The sequence below is a fragment of the Alligator mississippiensis genome, chromosome 1, assembly GCF_030867095.1.
Source record: "Alligator mississippiensis isolate rAllMis1 chromosome 1, rAllMis1, whole genome shotgun sequence".
Lineage (NCBI taxonomy): Eukaryota > Metazoa > Chordata > Crocodylia > Alligatoridae > Alligator > Alligator mississippiensis.
Window position 1 is genome coordinate 103604558 of NC_081824.1, and position 18141 is coordinate 103622698.

At 44.0% G+C, this 18141-nt stretch overlaps 1 protein-coding gene across 5 annotated transcripts in view; it reads right to left on the reverse strand.

The window, feature by feature from the left end:
• FAM184A (family with sequence similarity 184 member A) overlaps positions 1-18141 on the reverse strand; it is a 239692-nt gene that overhangs the window by 69180 nt on the left and 152371 nt on the right. The gene's annotated exons all lie outside the window — the stretch shown is intronic.

Consider the following 18141-nt stretch of genomic DNA (forward strand, 5'->3'; position numbering starts at 1 on the left):
GTAAGGAAAATCCTGCACTAACAAAATATATTGAATTATTAATCTTTTCTTTTTCTAATTTCTATGTTCCTGAGTTACTGATAGTTTTTGTTTTTAAAAATGTAACACTCCATTACAAATAGATTAAAATACTTAAACAGACCTCTATTTCTAGTAGACTTACAAGATCAGACAATTTTGTGATTCTTCTGTTTACTGCTATCACTTCAGCAATTACATTAACTAATACTTATTTTTTTCCTGGAAAGGTGCTGACACCATCAATAACGCCAAAAGACAACTATATTTTAGTATAATAGGACCCTATGGTACCTGAGAGAGCTCCACGCTCTTTTAACTTAACTGTAACTTTATACTCCAGTCTTAATGGCCATTGGTACAATTAGCATCCTTCCAAACAATACTGGACTACTATTCCCTCAGGAGCTAGAGGACACAACTCTAACTGAACAGAAGGGTTGCTGATGGAGCAAGGTCAGAATCTGCCAATATTGGGAATAAAGCTAAAAGTAAGGCTTGTTGTAAAAAGGGAATTTTGTTGAAGTGAAAGCAAAGAAGTAAAAAAATAAAATTACCAAGTGACAAAACATAAACAAAAAAGTGTTCCCAACTCTCAGAGCTGAATATATATAAAAAAAAAAAAAGAGTAAAAAAAATTGAGTGTCATTTAAGGGAATACATACTAAGATTAACAATGACAGAAACATATAGACTAGGTATAGACATTCAAAAAGCCCACGGAGGAATCTAAGTTACACGGTTTTCCATAAGCGGTGTAGTTTAGATCGGTAGCGAACACAACACACAGTTGCTCTTTGGTGCAGGGGGCAAATCTTAGACCAGGTTCTGATGTTTATAAACAAATCCATGTGTGCCAAATTTTTGTTCTGTTACAGGTATAGGCCAGTTTCTCATCACTTATATCTGTAAAAGTGTAAGGTCTGTACCTGGCCATAAAGTTCTTGTACAAGAATATATTCTGTAGTGTTCTGCACTGGTTTAAAAGCTTGCAGCATAAAATAAAAAGTAACAAACCAACATTTATATTATTGCTGATTTTTTTGAAGGGAGAAAGTTAAGATAGATTTCAAAAGAAAGATGCTACACTTAAAGTAAAATTAGTACTTAAAGTAAAAAAAATAAAGCAAATTGAGTAAAATGACAAATCACACAAAATTTTAAGAGGCAGAGATAAAAACAATCCTATGATCAGAGTACAACTATTTGACTGCCTTTTCTCTTCCTGAAATCATCTCCCTCATTCATTATATACCATTCAACTTCTACAACAAATAAGGCTAGAATTGTGCAGATGGCACTATCATCCATAGCTCTGATTCACATTCAGAGCACCTTCTATCACATACACTGAATGAAGCAGGGATCCTATGAAAAAATGGGATATGATCATGTAACTAAAGGCAGTATCCAAATCCACAGATACAAGGTACCAAATGAAGGCTCTAGAGGAAGTCCTAATTCAGGCATTTCTAATTCTTGAGTGCTTACCTTTACAGCCTTAGTGCTATTTTAACATAGTCTGCTGTTTGCTTAATTGTCTATCTTTTTATAAAAGCAAACTAAAAATAAATTCCATCATGTGGAATCACACTAACCCATACATGGGTCATCAGTAGGGATGGAATCTTTATATCTGCAGCAAAGATGTCAACCACTTGAACTAACAGAACAACTGGTAGCAAGCAATAGGCTGATATCCTCTGACCAGGCACTAGAGGGAGAGAAAGACACACTCTACTAGTGAGTTTCACAAATATTTGCTGAAAGCAGAGATGTTGAGGCTCAAAGAACAGGTTTGGAAAGGAAAGTGTTCCATGTTTAAAGGTCCTGCTTTTTCTCCTCTACCAGCCTGTCACCCCAACCCATCTCCCTTTGTTCCCATCCATCACTTCCAGAAACCTTGGTTCTAGTTCTATTCTTCCTTGCTTACCTCCTTGCCCCCTGACCTTCAGGTACCTCTCACTCCCTACTCCTATCTACCCTATTACCCTCAGATATCTGTCACATGCTGATGAAGTCTCCAGACTTTTTTCTGACCAACTGTATCTTATAATACAATGATGATATCATATACTGTGACACAACTGTTGGACACATTTAAGTCTTTATTCTCAGAACTATGATTCTATAAAGCTTTAAAAATATTTATCTCTAATAAAAAGGCATATTATTATAAATTATGCACAATTGTGTAGTTTTGTAAAATGTAAGGATTTAACTATAGGTATTATTATTGTAAACTGATGTTTTTGGGCTCAACACCAGGGATCTTGTTTTTTTCTGTTTAAAAATTGCAATTCCTACAATTTAAAATCCCCAAATCCTCAATTAAACTGAAACACCACTATATATATCAATTACAATGTTTTATTGATATATTTACAATTGTAAAGCAATTTGGAAGCCTACCAGTGCCTGAATCACTATAATAAAATACATTCTAAATACCTGTACATTTTGGTATTTGTTTTTGGGTTTTTTTATCATGGAAAAATCAGAGCTCCCCTGCCTCCAGGATGCAAGTCCAGGCCCCTCACTCCCAAGCCACAGCCCCCCCAGCCCTGATGGGGCCCCTCACTCTCCAACTGCAGCCCCCAGCACTGCTGGAGGGGGCCCCCAGCTACCAGGGCCAGGGGGTCAGGGACCTGGGTCTACAGTCTCCTGCACCCTGCAGCAGATCCTGAGCCCCGGCTTCCATCCGTGGGAGGTGGCAGCTGCTGTGGCCCCAGTGGGGAGTGTGGAGCCCAGCTCTGCCTCCCTTGTGGGCAGCACTGCTGGAACGGAGCCCATGGCGGGGGTGGGTGCGGGGTGCCCAATGCAGGCTTAGGCTCTGCAGCCTGCTGCCTTCTCCGATCAGGGCTTCTGTGGCCCAGCAGGTGGGACCTGGCAAGGCAGGGCAGAGCAGGGCTGGGCAGGGAACCTCGGTGATGCTGCTGAGAGCTCTGTGCTGCCCGGTGAGGCACTGCCTGCCCACCTGGCAGCAGCAAGGGGTACAACTCCGTGCTGCCACCCTCACTGCTGCCGGGTACATAGGGGGCTTCACTAGTATGGCATGGGGCTTGCATCAGTAAGGAGCTTTCCTACCTGGCCTTGCTCTGCCCTGCCATGCAAGGTCCCACCTGCTGGGTCGCAGAGGCCCTGGGGGGAAGGCAGCAGGGTTGGGAGCCATGCCCAAAGCAGGCAGCCTGGCCCCAACCTGTGTACAGACCTTGGGGGCACATGCCCCCTCAGGAATGTGTGCAGCGGTGGGGAGCCAACCCCCCACCCCACCTCCTGGATGAGCCACCTGCTCCATCCTGCTCCCCGCTGAGGCCCTGAGGTTGTGCATTCTGGCCCTGCGTCCCAAGCAGCACCCCAAATGGGCAGCATCCCCAGCCCTGCCCAACTTATTCAGTCCCTCCCTCCCTATGGGGACTCCATCCCTCTTCCCCTCCTGCTAGACTTACCTGCAGGAGCTGCTGTTCAGGGTGCCTGGCATTCATATGCATGTGTGAGCACACATGCACATGGTGCCCCACTGCCTGACCATCCTCCTCCCGCTCCCCCCAGCCCCTTCCAGGCTGGAACTCTGCCTGCCTGCCTGCCTGCCTGCAGAGAGCTCTTTGCAAAAGTGGAAAATCTGTGTGTTTCTCTGTTAAAAAGAAAAATCCACATTTTTCTTGGTTAAAAGGCAAAAACTGTGTTTTTTTCTGTTTTTTCTGCAGGACATGGAAACCCTGCTCAACACTAACAGAAATCTAGCCCCATAAGTATCAACATCATAAGAAAAAATATTCCAATTTAAAATTATATTCCTTTTGTAACAGCAATTGTTTCACTGCTGGGAATTAGCCAGCTAGCTCTGAAATATCAATTTTGCTTTCCTTCTACAAAAACCCGAAATTGTTGTATGTAAGAAGTAAAAATGCAAGTTTCCTAAATAGTATGTGTAAATATTTCTTATTTTGTTGGAAGTGCTTCAAATATCAAGGGAAAACACATTCTTTTTTTTTTTTTTTTTTTTTTTACATATGGAAGTTTGAAAGATAGAATAACATTTTGGAATTACAGTGTAACAATTTATTATGTGTATATAGTTTCACACTCACTCTTAAGAATATGAACATAGTAAACTCTCTCTCTGCATATTATATTTATGAACATTTAGCTTAGTGTTTTATCTTTCCTACAATGAAGATCCAAGACACTTGTAAGTCCCTAAATATTCCATGATACTTTGAACTTTAGATACTGTCATCTAAGTCAGAACTGTCCAACTAGTAACTCGCGGGCTGCAGGCAATCACCAAAGGGTTAGCATGTGGCCTGTGGGCTCCTGCCCGACCACCACTCCCGCTCTCCTCTCTTCCCTGTTCTGTTGTTTCTGCCAGAGCAACTGGGTTCTTTGGGCTTCTCCTCCCTCCTCTGGCTTTTACTTCCTGGCCTTGTTTCTGGAGATAGGGCAGGGCAGCATCAAGGGGCTGGGGTGCCTGAGTTTTGTGCATGGTGCTGGGGAGGGACAGGGTGCCCATGCTGCATACAAGGCAGGGGAGGGATGGGCACTGCTCATACTGTACACAACAAAGAAAGGAGTCAGACTGCCACACTACAGGTGGGCAGCACACAGGGCTGGGCGGGGGGGGAGGGCTGCTGCATGTGTGGTGTGGCAGGCGTGTGGGGGACAGACTGCCTGTGCCACAAGGGGAAGGGGGGGCAGGCTGACCTTGTGGCATGTGTGGCTGGGAGGCATGGGGGAGTCAGGCTGTCTGTGCTGTGTGTGATGGGGTGGGGTGAGGGTGCACTGTGTTGCCCATATAGTGGGGGAGAGCTGGGGAGGGGGGGATACCTACATAGCTAGAGGCCCCTGGGACTGCAGCCCATGAGGAATTTTGTCCCCTGCTGCCCAGAAAATGGACCGCCCCAATCTAGGTCTTTCAAAAGATTACAAAAGTTGATAGCTAAAATAGAAAGAAATATAGTAATATTTAAACAATTAAGATTTGTATTATGAATTGCAAACTGTAATACAGCGTCATTAATTTCATGCTTCATAGAAAGCTTTACAATGCGCAAATGTATTGCTTGCAAGCTTGCTTAACATCACATAAAATGCTGCATATATTAAGGCCATGTAGTGTTAGATGTCAAATGGTATGCACACTTCCACAGATGAATGAATGCAGTTATAGAAGCTTTTGTTAACCAGATGCTTACATTTCCTTCCCTCCAATATTGTCACATATTTATCTTCACAGGCTAAAGCTTTAAAGCAACATAGAAAGGTATGCAAGTTTATAGGTGCAAGCATGCCCTTTGTGTACAAATTGTAAGTGCAACTCACTTACATTGCTGATAGATTTATGCAAAGCTTCACCGAGACAGTGCCGCTATGAAGAAAAGATCACAGGAATAAAGGGAAACATTCAGAAATCAACTAAGTGAAAGAAAAAGGGATAAAGAAGGGAGAGTAAAACATAGAACATTAATTATAATTTGACCAGGGAAAATTAAGTTGAAAACTGTTTGGAAAAAAATTAGACAGACAAAAATTTTTTTGCTATGACTTTCTATATAAACCACTGAACACAGAACAGAATGAAGTATACTCATGAGGGAAAACATTGTTTCATTTCCTATCCCATATTTCAAGTGTACAGCATACCAATATCCCTTTCAATATAATATAATATAATGCAACTGAACATTTTTTGCATTTCTCTGAATTGATGCATTTGTTGGTTTTTCAGCTTTATATGTTTGGAAAAAGCTATCAAGTATATACTTTACTTGAGGGCAATTTTACAACTGGAAATAGGGCATCTAGTTTATACTCTAATTCAGAATGATAATTTTTCCCTTTTCTCACTTATGTCAATCAAGCAGATGGATTTTTCAATGAGACAACAGATATTTTTACACCAACTTGGCTTCTTAGTGTCTTCAATTGGGTAATTTGGACCAATATTTGCCAGAGTATCAAAAGAACAAAAATATCCTTCTTCATCCTGAATCTACAAAAAGAAGATAAATGAGAAGGTCCCAATTATTTTATTCGAATTGCAGGAAATAAATATAGAAGATGATCATAGAATCATAGACGTAGGGTCAGAAGGGACCTTGTAGATCTTCAAGTCCGACCCCCTGCCTGGGCAGGAGGAAAACTGGGCTCAAATGACCCCAGCCAGGTAGGTATCAAGCTGCTTCTTAACAACCCCCAGGGTAGGAGCCAGCACCACTTCCCTTGGAAGTTGGTTCCAGGTCCTAGCCACCCTTACTGTGAAGTAGTTCTTATGGATGTCTAATCTAAACCTACTCTCCAGCAACTTGTGACCGTTATTCCTTGTTATCCCAGGGGGCGCTAGGGGAAACAAGGTCTCCCCCAAACCCTTCTGGTCCCCCCTAGTGAGTTTATACACAGTCACAAGGTCCCCCCTCAGCTTTCTCTTGTGAAGGCTGAACAGGTTCAGGTCCCATAGCCTCTCATTGTAGGGTCTGCCCTGCTGTCCCCAGATCATGCGGGTGGCCCTCCCCTGGACCCTCTCAATGTTGTCCACATCCCTCTTGAAGTGGGGTGCCCAGAACTGGACACAGTACTCCAGCTGTGGCCTGACCAGTGTTGTGTAGAGGGGGAGGATCACTTCCTTGGCCCTACTTGAGATGCATCTGTGGATGCACGATAAGGTCCGGTTAGCCCTGCTGACCGTGACCTCGCGCTGTTGGCCCATGTTCATCTTGGAGTCAATAATGACTCCAAGATCCCTTTCTGCCTCCATGCTCTCAAGAAGGGAGTTTCCCATCTTATAAATGTGCTGCTGGTTACTACTGCCCAAGTGCAGCACCCTGCACTTGTCAATATTGAAACGCATCCTGTTTTTGTTAGCCCACCCCTGCAACCTATCCAGGTCTTGCTGCAGTCTTTCCCTCCCTAATAGCATGCACACCTCACCCCAAATATTGGTATCATCAGCAAATTTGAACAGGTTGCTTTTCACCCCGTCCAAATCGCTGATAAAGAAATTGAACAGGGCAGGCCCAAGGACCAAGTCTTGGGGGACTCCGCTGCCCACTTTCCCCCAGGTCGAATATAACCCATCCACCACCACCCTCTAAGTATGACCCTTCAGCCAATTTGTAATCCATTTGACCGTGTAGGCATCAATGCCACAGTTGCATAGTTTTTTAATGGGGAGGGGGTGGTCAACAGTATCAGAAGCCTTGCTGAAGTCCAGAAAGACTACATCCATGGCGACACCTGCATCCAATGCTTTTGTGACCTGATAATAAAAGGCAATCAGGTTGGTCTGACATGACCTGCCCCTAATGAAACCATGCTGGTTGCCCTTAAGCATCATCCCTGATGCCGGCCCATCACATATGTGCTCCTTGATGATCTTCTCAAAGAGTTTCCCCAGGATTGAGGTAAGACTGATGGGCCTATAGTTGCCCGGGTCCTCCCTTCTCCCTTTTTTAAAGATGGGGACCACATTGGCTATCTTCCAATCATCTGGCACCTGGCCCAAGCATCACAAGCGCTCGTAAAGCCATGCCAAGGGCCCTGCAATAACCCCTGCTAGCTCCCTCAACACCCTGGGGTGGAGAGCATCTGGACCTGCTGATTTGAACACGTCCAGCCCCTCCAGAAGCACTCTAACCAGGTCCTCCTCAACCTTAGGTCTGGAGGCGTTCCCCTTGAGTCCGTCTTGAATCACGGTGGGGGAGTCCTGGTCCCTGCACAAGAAAATGGAGGTGAAGAATTTGTTAAAGAGGTCTGCCTTCTCCTCTGGCGCAACCACAAGATTGCCCATCATATCTTGCAGGGGCCCCAAGTTTCCCGGTGCCTTCTTCATCCTCCCTATATATTTGAAAAAGGACTTTTTATTATCTTTGATCTTGGACACTAGTCCTAGCTTCATGTCCGCCTTAGCTTTCCTAACAGCCCCCCTACAGGCCCGAGCGGTGGAGGTATACTCCTCTTTGGAGATAGCCCCCCCCTGCCCTCCACCGGGTGTACGCTGCCTTTTTGGCAACCAGGCATTCCCGGACATCCATGGTGAGCCAGGGGGGCTTTTGGGCACTCCTGCCCCGCTTGCTTCTTGTTGGGATCATCACCCCTTGGGTCCTGAGTATCGTCTCCTTAAGAAACGACCACTCATCTTGGGCACTGAGTTTCCCTACCCCCAAGAACCCCAGTGCCTCTCCCACCAATCTCCTCAACTCGTTGAAGTTGGCCCTCTTGAAATCTAGGGCTACTGCCTTGCTGCAGGCCCTTGTCACCCTGTGCTGGATGATGAATTCCAGCAAGTGATGATCGCTATCACCCAGGTGGTCAAGGACCTGGAGCCCCCTTACCAGATCATCGCCTGTGGCTAGGACCAGGCCCAACAGGGCATTTCCTCTGGTGGGACTGCACCTCCTGGGTTAAGTGGAGGTCCTGTATCTCAGTCAGGAACCTCCTGGAACGATCCGACCTGGCTGACTGCTCCTCCCAGCAGATGTCTGGGTAATGTAGATCACCCATGATAACTACATCCCTTGCCTTAAGTGTCTCTGCAAGCTGGCCCAAAAATTCCCGGTCCAGCTCCTCCTCCTGGTTGGGGGGTCTGTAGTAGACCCCCACCGTTACATCCCTCTCCCCATGACCCCTTGTATCTTGACCCAGAGCATTTCCGCTTGCCCCTCCTCTGACCCCATTTTGCTAGTAGAGTATGTGTATTGCTCTTTGACATAGAGCGCCACACCCCCTCCCTTCCTTCCTTCTCTGTGATGAACTAGAACTAAGGAGACTTAAGCTATGTCTACATTAAAAGGGTTGACTTTAATGTGCTCCTTAAGCCCATTCCACCAAACTTCTATACTATATAATCTTACATTTGAGACCTTATGGCAGTCCAGAATTAATTTGGGAGGTCGAAGTATGAAATCAATTCTGCCACCACTCACCTCCCAGTCCCTCTCAGTGTGTTGAATATGTTCCCAGTGTGTTTTTGCAGGCCATGAGTAGAGTAAAACTGCTAGTAGCAACCTCTCAATTCCCTATTCCTGCCTTATAGCCTGTCTTCAACCCTTTCCTTTCTTTACTTCCCATGAATAGAGACAAACCTGGAAGGAGAGACAAGCAGACCCTTCCTAAAAGGGAACCTGGGATATATTTTAGTGCCACATTTGAGACATAAGAAGCATATTGTGGATGAATTTGAGGAGGTTACAAGATACGATGCAAAAGAGCAAAGGACAGATCACGTGGCTTGGACTGGGTAAGGACAACCTTGAGGTCATTCCCAAATATCAGTTCAGATACACATATACACTTAGCGTGGCCAATCACAACCTATAAGTTACTTCTATGTGCCATCCTTTCCAATCTTGTCTATAAGCTCTTAAGAATTTACTATATGTGTGTACAGTGCTTAGTATAGTCAGGACCTAATCTTGACTGAGGCTCCACGTACACCATACTGAGATACAAGTAATACATAACAAAATGTTTATATTACATTTACCAGTAAAAAATAATAGGTTAGCAGTGTTCTAAGACAGGAAACAAGTTCCAGGTAAAATTACTTATTTGGATGTGCAATCCCACTGGGTTTTAGCCTATGACTAAAAGCTATGCATAAGGAAGCCAAAGTTGCCCTATATTTTTGGATGAACAATACAAATGTCTTACTTGTGAGAAGTAAACAAAAAAATAACAACAGCTGCTGCTGGAGTGCTTTACAATTGCTAAAACTTAAGACAGTTTAACAACTTTAATGTATATGGTTCACCTAGGCTGTAACTTAACCACAGATATAGAAATCAGGCAGGACGAAGATAAGCCTTCCAGTTAAGGCTCTGAATTAGAATTGAGTAGAAAGTGGTTCAATTTTTAGCTCTGCCACAGACTTCTTACATGACATTTGCTAATGCAATTATTTTCCTAGTGCTTCTGCTCCTCGGCTGTAAAATGAGGATAAAAAATTGAGTTGTCTAGATGGATTATTATTTGTGAGGTGCTCTAACATTATAGTCAATTTTCATTTGTGCAAAATACCAATTGCCCTAAACAATGGGATGGGGAAATCTCTATATTTAATAAATTTGGAATAATAAATGTAATAAGATTTAATCTTAATTGAGGCTCCAAGTACAAGATTTAATAATTTTGGAATAATCCCTATCTCTATATTTAATAAATTAGGAATAAAGGGGAATTTCCAGAAACCTGAAATGAGTGCAAATGTCACTTAAAGTGCTAATCTGTGTTTGCAAACTTAATTAATAAAGGTAACTGCATACAATTAACATACTTAGACTTTTGTAAAGCATTTGACTTAATAAATGATGATATCCTGATTAAAAAATGGCACTACACAATATCAATAATGCTCAGACAGAATGGATTAAGAGCTCATTTAAAAAGTTAGTTGGTACTCTCATTTATGGGTGTTTCTAGTTCTATAGAAACCAATGCTACATCTAATGCTATTCAACATTTTCATCTATGATTAGGAAGTATATCGAAAAGCACCACTGAAAAAATTGTAGACAACAAACATAGAGTGGTAAATAATAAGGAGGTCGAGATAGTCATACAAAGTGATCTGGATAACTTGGTGAGCTGGACCATTCAAACAAAACGTGTTGCAATGTAGCCATATGCAAGACTGAACCTAAAGGCAGGTGTAGTATACCTTCAGACTTCAGGTTTATTACTTTTGATTAAATGTTTTTCTATCAAAAATGAAATATTGGTTTGGTAACAATTTCCTCAGGAAAAATTCTTGGGGTTGGGTGATGTGGGGAGAAAGAGAGAGCAAGAGAGCATGCATTCATGTGTATATTCATCCACAGACACCCACTTTATTCTGCAGCTTTATGGTTAAGACAATTGTTTTATGGCATGAGACCCACAAAGCCCCCTTCCAAGTCACCTATATAGAAACAGACATAATATGCATATGAATCAGTTTGAGGAGTTTGGTGTAGGTACTGCCTGCTTCTCTGTTTCCACTTGTGTTATTGGTATTGTTCATCTCCCCCCTTTTTATAGAAAGTGAGGGAGGGTCACCAGAAGTACACTTCAGAAGGGTTCAGCAGACCTCAGGTACAGTGCATGCCTGCCATCTCCCTGTACAGAAGGTGTGCTGCTGAGTAGGTCAAGTTATTGACTATACTAACATAAAATATGTCACTGTAAACAAATCCACAGTGTTTTTCCTAGCCCAAGAACAGGTTAGACATTGCTTGTTTCAAAAGGCCTCTATTTTCCCTTTTCTATTTCTGCCACTGAAGTTCTTCCCCTATTAACAATCCCTCCAGTTCATTCACAGTAGAACCTGCCATTTTCTCTCTTCCACTATAAGAAGTTAGTTTTTGTTATTCAAATAACACCCCTGGACTGTTATAACCCCGATACAAGGCATTTCAGTTTGTTCTTATGCCAGATTTACATGATTTTAAAAGCCATGTCTATATTGCTGAGTCCAGGACCACTGCTGAGAAATAAATCCTCCCAGGTAGCTCTTGCTGTAAATGAATTCAAGCTCAGCAATTATGCAGCATATATAGCTTACAGTGGGCTTTCTTGAAATGTGTGCTCAGGCCAAGAACAGTGTTGGAACACCAAGTCTGACAGCAATAATAGGGTATGCACTCAAAATTGCTCTAAGTTGTCTACACTAATTGCTAGACTTGGATGTAGATTGAATAGGATTGAGTGGCTGGGGCTTATTTCCCATGAAATAAAGAGGAGGAGGCAGAAATATCACAAGACCCCTCACCCTTGACAATCTACTATTGCTCACAGCCTAGCATCCTAAGAGAAGTCCTCTACCTATGACTAGACAGAACTCAGGCCTGGAACCTGAAAGAGCACTACTTTGTGGAGTGAGCAGAAAAAGAGATGGAGTTAAGAAGCAATTTGAGGAGGCAGATCTAGCTAGGATTGTTATTAAAATGGTTAAGAGTTTTTAGATATCTCTACCTTCCTATTTGTAGATTATGTTAGAATGTCTATGTCTACCACTTACTTTTATTTTCCTATTCCCCATACTGCTGAATCCCCACCTTCAGTATAGGTTTACAGAACTCTATGAGTGTTGGTAGCTGAGTTCCTTGGACAAGAAGTGGGGCAGTGAAAAGGTCAAAAAACAATCTGTCCTGAAATCAGGAGATAGACTGCTATGCTGCCCTTGGACAATGCTATGAGTGCCTTGGAATAGGACATCTTGGACCTTCACACTGACTCTGTGGTAGAAATCTGACATGGATTCAGCAGATGTTTACAGAGGATACAGTTTCTGGGGTGCTTGCTGGAAAAGAAAGCATCAATTTTCCTAAGAGGGCATAACACTAAAGCTCCCAAGAAGTATTTTTTTTGGTTTGGAGAGAGAGACACTTCAGAACATCAGCAGATCCACTGTCTCTTGAGGCCCCATGTTTGTCTGACAGCTGATGCTGCAGAGATTTGGAAAGCAGCTGTTTCCTCCTGCAGTGTTTTGTAGTTGCTTAAGGCCTGTGATATGCTGGCTATAAAGGGGCTGCACTAGGGGTTGTTCTGTCTGACAAGAAGCTGCAACATCTGGATGCCCCTGTTTTCTTTCAGGAACTCTTTCAGAGCCCAGCAGCTCTCTGCTGAAGAAAGCTCCCAGTAAAGAGGGGCTGAACTTAATACACATTTTTGGTCCTGACTTTCTGCTGGTGTTATCAGAGTGTGTCCAGAAGAAGGAGCTTCCCCTTAGTTGTTGCAGGGCAGCAATTACCTCACTGCCCAAGAAAGGAGACTTCTGTGATCTGCATAACAGAAGACCTATTACCTTCTTCTTTTCCAATTACAAGATCCCATTCAAGTCCTTAGCATATCAGTTGAGGGACTGCCAATTTACTCAAATTAGAAGATGAGGTTTCCCCCCCCCCCCCCAATTTAACATGGGGGTAAAGCCCCTTGCTTTACAATAGGGTATGAGGTGGCAGAGGGCAGGCAGCTGCTGTGTCTGTGGGCCCTAACCCAGGCCCCTGCTTCCTCTGCACCCCTCGCCACTCCTCCCCTGCAGCCTCAAGCCCTCGCAGCACCCTATCTCCTTCTTCCCTACCGCACTAGTTCTCCCCCTGTCACGTTCCCCCTTACCTCTACTCCACAATGGCAGGCTCCATCCTTGCTACAGTCTGGAGCAAGGATCATGTGCTCCAGCCCAGCCCTGTAGCAACAGAGCTGGCACCATGGTGCTGCTATAGGGTGGACTGGAGCTGTGCTCAGTGCCCCAGGCTGCAGCAGAGATGGAGTCAGACAGTGGGAGTAAAGGTAAGTGGGGAGGGCTAGAGGAGCAGGCAGGGTGTAGGGATATTTTGGGGGGGGAGGGGATGACGAGAGGAAGGTGGAGAAGGAACCTGAAGCTGTGGGAGGTGAAGCTATGTGGAGAGGGACAGATGTGGGGGGAGGAGGGGGAGAGGGGAAGGGGGATTTGGGGCCTGATGCAGGGGGGGCAAGCAGAATGAGGGTAAATAGGGGTTGGGGTTTCTCGGTCTCTTGAAGGCTCAGGATAAGCGTGGTGGCTTCTTAACCTGGCAGGGGAAATACCACGTATCTGTGTCCAAGAAAGCAGTTTTCCTGAACCGCGCCCCAGGAGAACTGCTTTTCTGGTGTGGCTCAGTACCTGCCGAGGTGCAGTGGCTTTAAAGCCCAGTTTATGGAAATGGGAGCCTCCTCTGACATAAGGCCCTTGGAGCAAGCAAGAGAGGGCAAGCAAAACTCAGGGGCATCCAAACTCCATGTCTCTGGGCTTGGACCTGCAAGTAGGATGCCCGCCAAAGGTTTTGGAAACATCTAAAGTCCCAGGTGCAGGTGGAGGATGTTTGCCGGTAGTAGGGCCACTTATGGGGTTCTGGACTCTTGGATTTGGAATTAGGTTTGGCTAATTTGGCCTTGGATAGAAATTAAATTTAAAAAAAAGGGGGGGGGGGTTTGGACAGCTAGCACTGCCCCACTGCCTACCCCCTACCACCTTGCCCCCTATTGCCTGTCCCCTTGCAGCACATGAATCTTTTTTTGGTGGGGGTAAGGGTTACTGCTCCCTCCACTGCCTGCCCCCTTACTGCCCGCTTGCCACCTACTCCACCACGTGCCACCCTTCCTGTCCCCCGTCTACCCTACCATGTGCCCCCCCTACTACCTTCCCCGCTGCCTGCTCCATTATTGCCCCCCTCATCAGTAGCAGGGTAGGGGAAATTTAAAATAATCCTCCAATAATTAGATTCCATACATGGAAATATTTACTACCCCCCTACCTGCTACATTTCTGATAACTTATTCTTAATCTATTTTTATTGGCAACATACTTTGTAAGATTGGGAAAGATTTCAATAAAGTTGACTATGACTATTTATGGATCACACTAGCTTTCTGGATTTAGACAGTTGCTTATATTCTACATTGTATTACAATGCTTTTAGCCAGGACACTTCCAAGAGTGCTTTAAACACCTGCTTCCACTTGCACACTTGTAAACTCAAAAATGTCTCAGTAAGGCCATGCTGGGTATTCCCTGGCAGCTGCTCACAAAACCTGTTTCCTTGTGCTTGAAACATGTCACTGAGATGATCCCAGAGTGGCCTCACCAGTGTATTTCCACACCTGGAGTTTACAAGTGGGAAAAGGCGGACAGGGTGTACTTAGTAATATCCTAGTACAGACATACTGATGCTTTGGTATAAACATACCCTTCATACTTTAAAAGTTCATGGAGGTCTTAGTCCCAGCTTCACAGTACATAGAGGTATCTGTCATGAATGCCCTCTGCTTAGAATGTAATATACTGTGAATCTCAGATCATTTTTTTTTTTTTACCTCTTAAGCTGCTGACTAATTAGCCTCTTCCTTGCTGTGGGTGCTAGAATTTTCCTGTTTGTTGAACCATGCCAATGCCATTTCTGTTATTAGGTTTGACGGTGGTGCTCATACACCTTGCAGATGTAAAAAAATATTTCACTGGACATCTTCCAGACAGATCATTTGGACCAAAAGTAATTCCTTCTTGCTGGTTTCCTGGCAGATAGAAATACCCCATGAATTGTGATGGGGCACATCTAGGACTTAAGAGCAATTCTAGGGAGGATCTGAGCAATATATGATGAAGAATTTGAAGGGTGAAGGCAGGGCAAAGAAGTTGTGGGGCCTTTCTTCTAGGATGGGTTTTAATTGCTAAAAAATGGTCTCAGTGTTGTGGCATTGGCAGGTATGTTGGGAATCCTTCCCTAATTATGCAAAGTCAAGATTCAGAAACACATGTACCAGTTTTTTTTGCAAGGGTTATAATTGCTTGTTACCTGCTCTACTGTACTTTCCATTAGGTGACAGAGAGCTAGAGGATCATTGACCTACCTCTGGTTTGCTCAGCAGATGCTGCATTTGACTTCTGGCCAGGAGGTCCCTTGTTTTCTCTCTCTCCTGTCATGCTATGATGGGTTTTGATACTCATTTATTCCAGATGGTACCTGGGTGACTGAAGAATGGAAATCTGCCTCTATTTAAGATCATTAGCTATTTAATACTTACTGACTCTTGTGATCTACCTGGCTAGACAAAGTTGTTCTTAGTTTGATTCATAGAAGCAGTTAATCTTCTTAACCTCTTTTCCTTCCAAAGATTTGTCTCTGGGGTTGCCTATCCATGTGCTTGGAGGTGGGGGGAGGGTCATTTTAATTAGAGCAGTTCCTGGACAGCTACTTTAATTAAAATGGCTCACTGGGCATGTCTACATGAGACGCTATGTCGCTGTAGTGATAAACTATGGCAAAGTAGCCTGTTGCTATGGCAATGTAGCATTGGCAGACATGAAATGTGAGGCTGATGCTACAATGCAGTAGTTCATTGTTATTGTGCAGTAGAGTCAGGAACAACTCATGCGCCACTGGGACTGCGCAGTAATGGTGGTTACTGTGCAGTCATTTCATACTTGCTAAAGTTACTTACTAAATAACTGCAAAGTAATAACTGGGCAGTTGGGTGAACATGTAGATGTGCCCACTGTCACATGCATTAAGACCCCCTGTGTTTCAAAATGGCCTCAAGGGCACTATAACTAAAGCTCATTTGATGAGGTTTAGTTAAAGCACCCCCATGGACATTTTAAAATACAGGGCAGCTTAATACACACAGCAATGAGGTGATACTGGAGCATTCTAATTAGAACCCAAACAAGCTCATCTATAGGTATCCTAGGGGCCTGTTTTCTGTTTTATCCAGGCTGGATTGTCCTGCTTGAATGATCCTGCTTGGTTGGCTGAAAGTTTGCAATGGCTCTTGCTGCTAATATTGGGACCTGGTCTATATAGTTTTTGGATAAAGTCCTCTCTGTCTTTTAGGCACTTCTCTCTCAGCAGGCTGCTCAAACTCTCTGAAAGGACTATTTTTTCAGAGGATTTTTTTCACTGGATACCTTCTTTCTGGTAAATGGGATGTATGTGCAACTATAGAGGATACTGCCTTTTAGGGGTATGAGCAAGAAGCAGTTCTACAGTATCTGTGCCAAGATGCAGCATTATGCTGCTCTCTTTGGGTATGACAACACTGCAGAGCTAAGCACAGTGCAGAGATACACAAGATAGCTCTAATACCAGAAGTGATCTAGTCATGGCAGCACAGACCTCTGCTCAGTCTAATACACTCTGCTAAGAAGCCAGCTTCAGTAACTCTGCACTGAACTGCAGACTGCAATGCAGACATATCCCTGATGCCACTGCTACCTCCCACTAGATGCATTTATCTCTGGGTGACTATTTCCAGCCCATAGGACACTGCATACACTTCCTCTCACTAAGTGCTTAGGTGACTTACAGTGGCAGGTCTAGCATGGCAACAAAGTGACCAAAGAGATATAGCTAGCCATGTGAGACTGAAGTCAAGTAGAAAGCAGGGTAGATTTGACCTTATATTACTAACCCAAATAGATTTTATATAGCACAAGCTTTCATAGGCTGAAGAGGCTGTGAAAGGATGCATACAAAGCTGTGTATAAGGAGAGAGAAATAGGAATACAAAAGCAGAAGGGAGAGACAGACAGAGTCATAAAAGCTAATCCAGGTAATGGGATAAGAATCCCTAGGCCCTGTATAAACCATACTTAATAAATCCAGTCTGTGTATGATTTCTTATTCTGCAATTACCCTCAGGTCAGCGAAGGAATAGCAGAGAGATAAAGCACTCTGCCACAGGCCTGTGTGTTTTTCTACAGTGGATTCGTGTTCATTTAGTCTTTCCTACAGGGATCACCCAGTCTGTCCAGTGCAGACAGCAGAGGGACACTATAAGCAGGTGATGGTATATATGACATTGGTAGAATTGTAAGTAAATGAATCTCAGGGGTTATTATCCATGTTATTTGGTCTAGTGATGATGTGGTCTGTATTGATGTTGGGACACAGAAGGCATCTGCATTTGTTGAAAGACCTGATGCCTCGGTGAGACTGGGTGTTAGGTAACTTGTTGCTTAAGAGACATCATCTGAGGTTGGGGGGCTGTCTGTAAGTCAGAACCGATCTATTCCCCAAGACTGCTTTGAGATAGTCATCCTTTTCCAAGAGGGATTTGTGCTCATTAATGATGCATCTCAGGTGCTCAAGCCAGAGGCTGTAGGTGACAGACTGTGGCTTTGTTGATTTGAGTGGGATTGTATTGTAACTGTAGGAATCCCTGCTCCAGATCCTTAAGGTATGCAGCCTGATTGATGGGATCAGAGGAAACATGCTATACAAGAGCTTGGTTGTATATGATGGATCTAGTGATGCACTTAGGATGAAAACTTGTGGCATGAAGGTAGCTATGGTGGTCAGCTGGTTTCTGATACAATGTGGTGATGATGTGGTCATTACAAACCTTCACAGTAGTGTGTCAAAAATGAATTCGTTAGGTGGAGTAGTCCCGAGTTAGTTTGATGGAGGGGTGGAAGCTATTAAACTCAGAGTCATAGGGAAATAGGGCTTGAAAGGAGCTCCAGAGGTCATTTAGTCCAAACCACTGCCTGAGGCAGGATCAGCCCTATCCAAACCATCCCATGGAAACCATCATCTAAACTCGAAATAAAACTACTCTCAACCCTGATGCAACATAGACTGAACACTCTATCTTGCCACAGATAGAGCAGTGGAACCATGGCAGCCAACCACT